The sequence below is a fragment of the Eurypyga helias genome, unplaced genomic scaffold (assembly GCF_000690775.1).
Source record: "Eurypyga helias isolate BGI_N326 unplaced genomic scaffold, ASM69077v1 scaffold9014, whole genome shotgun sequence".
In the NCBI taxonomy this organism is placed as follows: domain Eukaryota; kingdom Metazoa; phylum Chordata; class Aves; order Eurypygiformes; family Eurypygidae; genus Eurypyga; species Eurypyga helias.
This window is the reverse complement of record NW_010248165.1, coordinates 28,950-37,703: the sequence shown is the minus strand read 5'-3', so window position 1 is coordinate 37,703 and position 8,754 is coordinate 28,950.

The window sequence follows — 8,754 nt, the reverse complement described above, 5'->3', positions numbered from 1 at the left end:
ACCCCCGTTTCTCTGGGAGGAGGCTGTGGGAAACCGCATCGAAAGCCTTGGAGAAATCCAGGTAGTCAATGTCCACCTCTCACCCCACATCAAGCGAGCAGGATTGCCATGGTGTTGTCTTATTTGTAACACTCTTAAAACACTTTAGAGGAACCACAGTTTTTCTTTTAAAAGACAGAAGTAATTGCAGTGAACAAACTTTCAGCTCTTCACTCCTAAGGAAAATAACCATATTCCTTGCAAGCTGGATCTCACCAAGAAAATGGAATTACATGTAATATTAAATGGGGCTTTACTTCACCTTGCTTTTAAGAAACTATTACCATTTCCTGATCTCAGTGCATAGATCTCACCTCCTTTAACACAGACAAACTAAGAAACCCTACTAAATAAGCCAGTATACTGAACATACATTTACTACTCCAAGGAAATTATATGAGCAAGAATAAACTACATGTGGCAGATGTTCAGATGTTAGTGCTGTTGCTTTATGCCTCACCAGAAGACCCTGGGATAACACGGTGATAAAGGCAGAATGAGAGCCTGCGTAAACCTGAATAGAACTAAAGTTAAAGGAAAAAAAAAGGTAAGTATACTATTGCTATTTTAGTGGCAAAAGAACTAAAAGTAATTAGATGAAAACTGGTTATTAATGGCACTTTTAGAGCCTGAAAAAGTGTCACGCAAGCAAGAAGTCTGCCTTTAAACATCTTATCTTAGAGTGCGTTAAGCAAGCCAGGTAGAAGCACTCCTGATTATTCAAGGTACTTAGGTTAGTTGTTCACTCACCTGAAGCTCCCACATTTCTGTGAAAAGCTGCTGACTACCGGCTTCGAGAGCTGAGAAAACTTACTAAGGACGAAAAACGACATGAACTAGAGTGCTTCACATTACCACATTCAGTCATCCAAACATTGATTTCAACAATGGCCTTATCAAAACAGTTACATTCATAAGTTAAAATGAGACCATTGCTGTCTTCCAAAGCCCCTGCTCCGATCTCACCTAACGCTGCTTGCACACAGACCCCCTCTTAAAGGGGGTAAAAAAAGAGTTCTGTCACGTTCTGCATTCAATGCCTTTCTGGAGACAAGTCACAGCCTTGTAACTCAGACTCTCGCAGCATAACTCACACCAGGTTGTAGGGGAGAGATGTTCTCTGGAAAGCACGGGTTTCAAGGGAAATCAAAGCGGGAGCTCCTGCCTGGGCGGCAGCACTAGAATCATAATCAAGGAAATAAAAGGAGCTTGATGGAACCCTAACAAGCATGAGTCAATGTATTTCAGGCTTGTCTGCCATCAGGAAAGGCAGAGACGCTTTACCAGTGCCCAATAAAAAGAGCAGTTTAATTTCCAAGGTCTAGCAAGCAGCTTGTTCCAAATCTGTTGTTTGCTTCACTGGAGTATAAAACAAAATCAAAATTAAATCATTTGTCTGTTTCTCCAAATCACTTAGGATGTCTAAAGGCAATTGAAGCTTTTTAATGGTAAGCAGAGAATATTTGTATTGCAAAACAATCTTTATCAATTAATATTATGCTATTAAAGTCTTTCTGAAATCTTGTTTACTCTCTTTCCGCATTAAGTACAAGTTAAAACTATCTATACACTAAAGAAAAATGCAAAGCTCTCAAATGCAATGATGATTAGAATGTCCTGAGATAAGCACGTGGGAACAAAAGAGCCACTGATCCAGCAACAGCCAAAAAGTGACTAACATTAGTTACCTTTACTCTACACCCATTACTAAGGTAATTTGTTCAGCTTATTACTATTGTATTAAAAGACTTCTTCCTACCCTACTTCTATCTGCTCACTCTTGCCTTACAGCCCATGTAAAGAGTTGATTCAACACGTACAAAAATAAAGTGCCTAGACACCTCTGGTTAAAAAGGATCAGGAAGTTCTTCAACAGAAGCATTCTCCCCTGATGTCCAACCCATTTTAGGAGGCTCCCAGCCATGAGAACCATTCCTATTTGTTTGTTGTATAACTCCATGAATCACAAAATACACTGCACTGAACTGTGCTGGATTTCAAAGCAACAGTTATGCTTTGAACAGTTTGTGCTAGAAAACTTCTCATCGCTCAGAACAGTAATCCATTTTAAAAAGCTTATTTTCGTCCAGATCAATTAATGTTGACGCTCCTACAGTAAAATTAGCAATATTCAGTGCCACAGTGCCCTTTCAGAACACTCCCGAGTGCTGCATATGCAAGACAGCCTCAGCCTGGAGCATGAATGTTGTCTCCTCTGCTGCTGCCCAGCCTGGAGTCTCCAACAGGCTCTTGCTGGTCTTCAGTGCACCCCTGAGAGGGCACCTAATGCCACAGACACCACCACCCCTTGCAGCTAAGCCAATTCAGTCTTTAATTGTTTATCCACTGTTTATCCACACCACACACACTCCCATAACACAGTGCAATCTTATGGAAGGGGTCCTCCTTAGCTCTGCTACCTGCCAGCAGCTCTTTAAGCAAGGTGAGGGGAATGGAGAAAGAAATCAGGAGAGATCCAGAGCTCTCAGAGGTCGGCCTTCCTCATCTGCCTCCCTAGGCCCATCAGGGACTGTACCTGAAAAGCCGATGACCACTGACCTCTAGGTGCTTGTCCCAGCAGACCTGATTGCTCGTGTGGGGCAGCACACCTCTTCTCCCCTCTCCCTCAGGCTCTTGGCTCCAGCACTGTCTGCTGAGAAGATGCTCCCACAACTCAGCAATATGTGACAGCTCACAGAGCATGAGAGGCACTGGCTGTCTGAACGGACAGGGCTGGCCCAGGACACCTTCAAAGGCTGCTCAGAAGGTGTGGGGCTCACCTGCTGGTGGGCAGAACAGAGCAAAACAAACATGTACAGCTCGAGGGAAAGCGTGACCTGGCGACATGCTCCGAGGTGTGCTGCGACTGGCTCGGCACATCCTGAGCACACACACGGTTGCTAAGCGAGTCTGGGTAGTCTGACAAACCCACATTCGGCACTCATCCAGCAACTGTGGAGCAGCAGCCTCCAGCCTGATCACATGTTGTTGCTGTGAGGTAGGAGGGCTGCAGGATGCAAGTGTTCTCTCTCTTCTGGTCCTTAAAGCAGCTCTGTCACCCATGTTTACATGAGAGGAGAGGAGCAGCAGGATCAATCGTGCACCATTTGGGTTACCATGTGGAAATACCAATTAAGCTTGCTTTTGATGATCACCATGGCAAAGGCCCAGCAGCATGACCTGCTCAGTGGGAGAGGTGGGCTCCATATCCATGTCACACAGCTTTTGAAGAAGCAGGTTGGGTATCCCTGGTTCTAGGACACTTTGTGGTAGAACAAGACACGGTGCAGCCTGCACCACCATGGTCTCACATCAGACCTTCTAGAAGGCACCATGTGGGTAGGGTTAGACTTCAGTTCTAGGGCAATCTCGGTACTAGGACACCCAGATAGGTCAGAAAGCACCTCAAATGCAGTAATGTCACTAGAAGGTGCTCCTGACTTCTTCACCTCCTTCTATTGGCTGCTTTAATATTCCTCAAGGCTCATGAAAGCACAGCTGTTGCTGTATTGCATTTTCCATTGGCAGGAAGGGGTGGCAGATAGGCTGTCAAATGGTGTGATTGGAAGGGTTTCCTTGGTGGCCAGCTAGGGGAAAATTTGGTGAATAAGAGAATTTACCCTTTATTGCTTTTATTGTGTCCACCTGGTCTAGAAAAACACTGAAACAGAATGAGCTGCCTCTGTCCCCTATCACCTACTGCTGTCCTACAAGCCTCATGGATCATGCCACCAGCTGCTCCATTCATCCAGCTTTTTCCACCCATCTCTATGGAGAGATACCAGATGCTCCACTCCTCTCCTGCCTGCTTCTCTGTTTAGCTTGCTTATCTACCGAGAGGCTTGTACTCTTTGTACAAGCAGTATTCAACAGAAGAGGGGCAAGCTTGTGTTCTAAGTACCATTTTTCTAGTCTCTCTTGGCAACCTTGCCCTTCTTTTTGCTCCCTGAGTTGCCTCCTTTAGCACATTTTGTACGTACTACTAAATACTTATTATTCATAGGGTGGCTTTCTTTCAGACAGAGAGCTGAGACAAAGGCCTTTTACAAGACTGCAGCACAAAATCAGATTCTGCTCCTCCACTACACGTGGCATAATTCAATGTGTTGAAAGCCTACATGCTGCAGGCCTTCGAAGTCCTTCTACACTGTGTAGAGCATATGGCTAGAAAACCCTAGTTCTCTTCCTCGTCGTCACTGAAAGATACTGTACAGTCCAGCAAGTCACTTAATCCTCTACATTTGAGTTTCCCTTCACACAAGGACAAGAAATTATTCAATCTTAAAAAAAAAAAATTAAAAAAACCCAAACCCACGTGAGATCTTTGGATGACATGCTTCAAATTTTTACCTCAAAATATTCAGTAAAGCAATTCCAACATGTAAAAAAATGACAATTATATACAATATACGTATACAATAAAGGTAACCTGGTAGGGCCCTTACAATTCTCCAAAGTACACCTTTCTGAACAGCTCTGTGGTGACAACGATGGGGGTTTGAAGTCTTACTGATTGGAAAATGTGGTGAACTAAGCAATGTGGAATATTTAATGATAGATTTTCAGAGAGGACATTAAGAAGCACCTCCTCAGTATTTTTGAACGTAAGCCTTCATATCACTAATAAATTTGCTAGATACCGTAAAAGTAACAGAGCAATAAAAATTTAGACAAACTGTTATAAATTTCTGAAATACGTTACAAACCAAAAGCCACAATTTTTTCAAACTCCCTTCATGGCTGTATCTATGTTACAGGATGGTTTGGATATAAATAATGAAGGTAATTTATAAACTGTCTTGATTGTCAAAAGCAAATTACAGTTTTGAATATTACTGACCATGAATATCATAATGCTTTCATATTAAGGGATGGAACTGATCCCAAGTGATATCCCAAATAAAAGCTTTTCACTATTACTTCTTTCACTTACTCCAATGAATTTGTCATTGGACTCAATGTGAAATCTCCTCTTTTGGAAAGGGTACAGGATAACCACTGAATGCATGTAAACCACTGAGGATAACCACTGAATGCATGTAAACCACTGAACTACCCGACACAACTTTTATTCCCACAAGACTTGCTGCTTGAGCAATTTGAAGAAAAGCAGTCAAGGGAAATCAAATGATATTAATATGGTTCTAGACTATGCCACAGTTCTAATAGCAAAGCCAATATCCATTTTGCTAGAGCTGATGCTGTTTTCTTCCTCTGCTATTGCTTTGTGTCTTAACATAAGCAAAGGTTACAGCATCCTCATATTTCAGCTCTAGCCTAAACTATTTGATCAAATACGTGACAGAAGTCAACAGCAACTTTGGTTTGGTTAATCAAGACAGTAACTGCCCATAAATAACATCTTTCCTGTTACTGTGAAGTAACAGTGAAACCTTGAAAACAATTAATAAATTGCCTATCCCCTTACTTAGAGGAAGACTGTAACATGCTTTACTTCTGTAACAGTGCAAAGAATACTGTAGTTTACATGATGTATTCAACATTTGTACAAAAACCAGGCATCAATCTTGAAGACTAGAGACACAGATTTATCTGTTCTGATCAACCCACGTATACTATTAACTCTTTTTAAAGGATAATGTCCTGAAATTTTGGTTGGATTTTTGTTTAGGGTTTGGGGTTTTTTTTTTTCCATTTTTTTAAGAAGAAAGGAAAAAAAAGGTTTCCAAAAAGGGAACATAATTCTGCATTTTCACACAGAAACAATGCTTATGGCAGTTTAAAAGTAAATCATGCAATGTGTTACAAAATTATTTTGGCAGAAATTTTCTTGGATCCTCTGCTATCAGCTGTGTAAATGAATCACAAAATAATTTCATTGTGTGGTATATTTATTACAGAGCATATGGGGTAGATGACCAAGCATGAACTTTATCAGAATGGTGGAAGCACACCACCTGAAGTTTTAAGATGAAGGCATAGTACCTTCAGATGAATTGTAAGAAAAGGCCAGGTTGGGCTGGCTGCATGGTTCCTGGGGACACGTACTGGTGACCTGGCGTAGAGCGATGTACCAAGTCACAAAGACTCGGAACAAGGCCTGCATCGAGCATTTTCCTTTCTGCATTTGGAAAAGACCCCAGAAGATGGTGACAAAAAGAAGACACACCTAACTATAAGAGAACAAAAGCATGTAGTATTCAAGTCTCTAATATTACTTTCATTTGCTGTCAGGTTTTCACATTCATAAAGCTGTACTAATTAAAAATGGATTTGGAAGATTCAGCTCCTGATAAAAATCTGGCAAAAACATTATGCAGTCTCACAGCTGCATAGAGAGATGATGGATTTGGACCTATGGTTAATTAATATAACTTCATATCCAGCTGCACAGTTGTTTGTGGATAGCGCTACTACTTCAAGTCCTGTATGGATAGCATTTTGGGACACGGAGTATACTCAGAGTAACCTCCCGTTCATGCTTCGGTTGAGGGAGATATTACTGAACTCAGTATATATATATACAGTATATATATAAGGACCTTTACACAAGATACTGAAGTTCACACCCCATTTTGGAATGTAACAGGCAGAAAGAGAAAATTCATGGGAACAAAAAAAAGCAGTAGCAAGAGGGAGAATACTGACAGTGTTTTCAAGTGGTGCTGAGTGTAAGTCCTCTCTGCAGCTTGCTAATTTAGAAAAATTACCCTAAAAACACTGACTACATTCATTTGCATAGGGCTTTAATATTCTACATCAGTGTCAGTTATCACATTTCTGTTTGAAAATCTGAATCTGAACAGGTGTTTGACATGATAATGCACTTCCTTTTGAGGCAGGAATCATACACAGCTTGAGGAAAAACCCAGTTGCCTGCTATAAAAATAATAGCAAATAAAGAGGGGCTGATTCATGATCCTACTCTCAAAACATTTCAGTAAGTTCTTATACTGAACCAGAGCCCAACACAACACCCTCCTTATCCCTCGACTTTAGCTGCAGCAGTAGCCAGCAGCTACAACCACAGCAGGCAGTTGGCAAGGTGCCCTATCAAGGTTTGTTTGCAGTTGGTTCATTCCCATGATGGCAAAGCTCACTGTATCTCACATTCAAAACCTTTCACAAGGCCACACCTAGTAGTTACTCCACTTCACATTCAGCAGTCAAACACTTCAATGGGGCGCTGGAATGGGCAGCAGCCTGTAAAGCAGGTTGACATCAGACACCACATTACCCGTGTGACTTTTAGGGGCAGGCTTGAGACTAAGGAATGCGGTATGCCCCTGGCTGTACCCCTCCTCCCCTGCAAGTTCAAAGGCAACTAGAAGGCTCATTCTCAAGGACGGCTACAGGAAAAACATCAGTTATCTAAACATGTAGGACAGTTTGACACAGATACTGTGGGAACCTCCCACTGTTCATAAATCAAGCTGGGAAACCACTTTGTTTCACACAAAATCTTAACAGCATTTGTCACATTTAAGGTAAACTACTTGTTTTATGCCCACCATGGTGCATATCAAGTAGAGCCCTTGGAAAAACTGTGGAGATCTGGCTCAGGTACGCAGTGAGGAGAAGGGCCTCATATGTCTTCCTGTCCAAAAGCTCAGTTCCAGTAAAGGCCTCAAAATCTAAGCAAGAAAACAGAGAACCCATAGGTAGGTTCTAGAATTCCTTTTGTGCAGAGGCAGCTATTTCAGCTTTCACCGGAGAGCTGAAGAAAGGACCAATCTGACCACTTGCATCACAAAGTCTGATTGCTAGAGGATGTAGCTTTGGCACTGTAACTCAGGTTTCATAGTGCATAGTTATCTACAGTATTCTCTCCCCTTCATGGAGTGGCCTTGAATGGGTCGAGTGTTTGGATTTGCAGTCCTGTGAGTTCAGCTTTTAGTGACCTTAGAGAAGACCAGAAGATCAAAGCTGTTATGCCAGGAAATCACACCCTTTTAGGAAGAGCTTGTCCTAGAGTCAGCTGCTTCCCAGACCAAAGACAGCAGAGACCATTTTTAAAGTTAAAAAAAATAATAATACAGGAAGGTGTCAGTCCACTGTTCTCTCTTTTGCTTGGTCAGTAATGCTCAACAGTGTATGAAGCACCAGGGTGTATCAGAAAATACAATCACCAGGGCACAGAGGTTACCAAGGCATTGGCATGGTTAGCTCAGTTGTAATACATGACAGAACATGGTGCGTATAGGCAAAAAAGCCTGGGTAATGACATTCGTGTATTAGAGTAAGTGCATAATATTTGAATTATTAGAGAGATTCAGCAACTGACCAGTCATTATACATATATACACACGTGTACACACACAGGAAGGAGAGGCACCAATAAAAAATATAATTCACCTTTTAAATTAAAAAAAAAAATTCAGAGAGATTTTGAAACTCTGGCCTCTCAGTCACGGTAAGCGGTAGAAGATAGACTTTAAGCTCTGGAGAAGGGTAGAAACTCTTTGAACGCCCCTGGAACATTCCCTTCCTCTTTGCCAACATGGTCAAAAAGTGGACCAAGGCACCGCTGTACACTTAACTGTGAGCTCCATGCACATGTTGAAAACAGATACAGCACACTACACAGGCTGCTCTTCAGCCTCCCTTGTGTATCTATATCACACTTCTATTCATCTAAGTCATCATAATAGTAAGAAAACTATTGAGTTTAAACTAAGGACTGATCCCTTCTACTCTAAAAATACTAGCATTTCACTGTTTTCCCCATGAAGAACAGATTGCCAGACTGTGTAA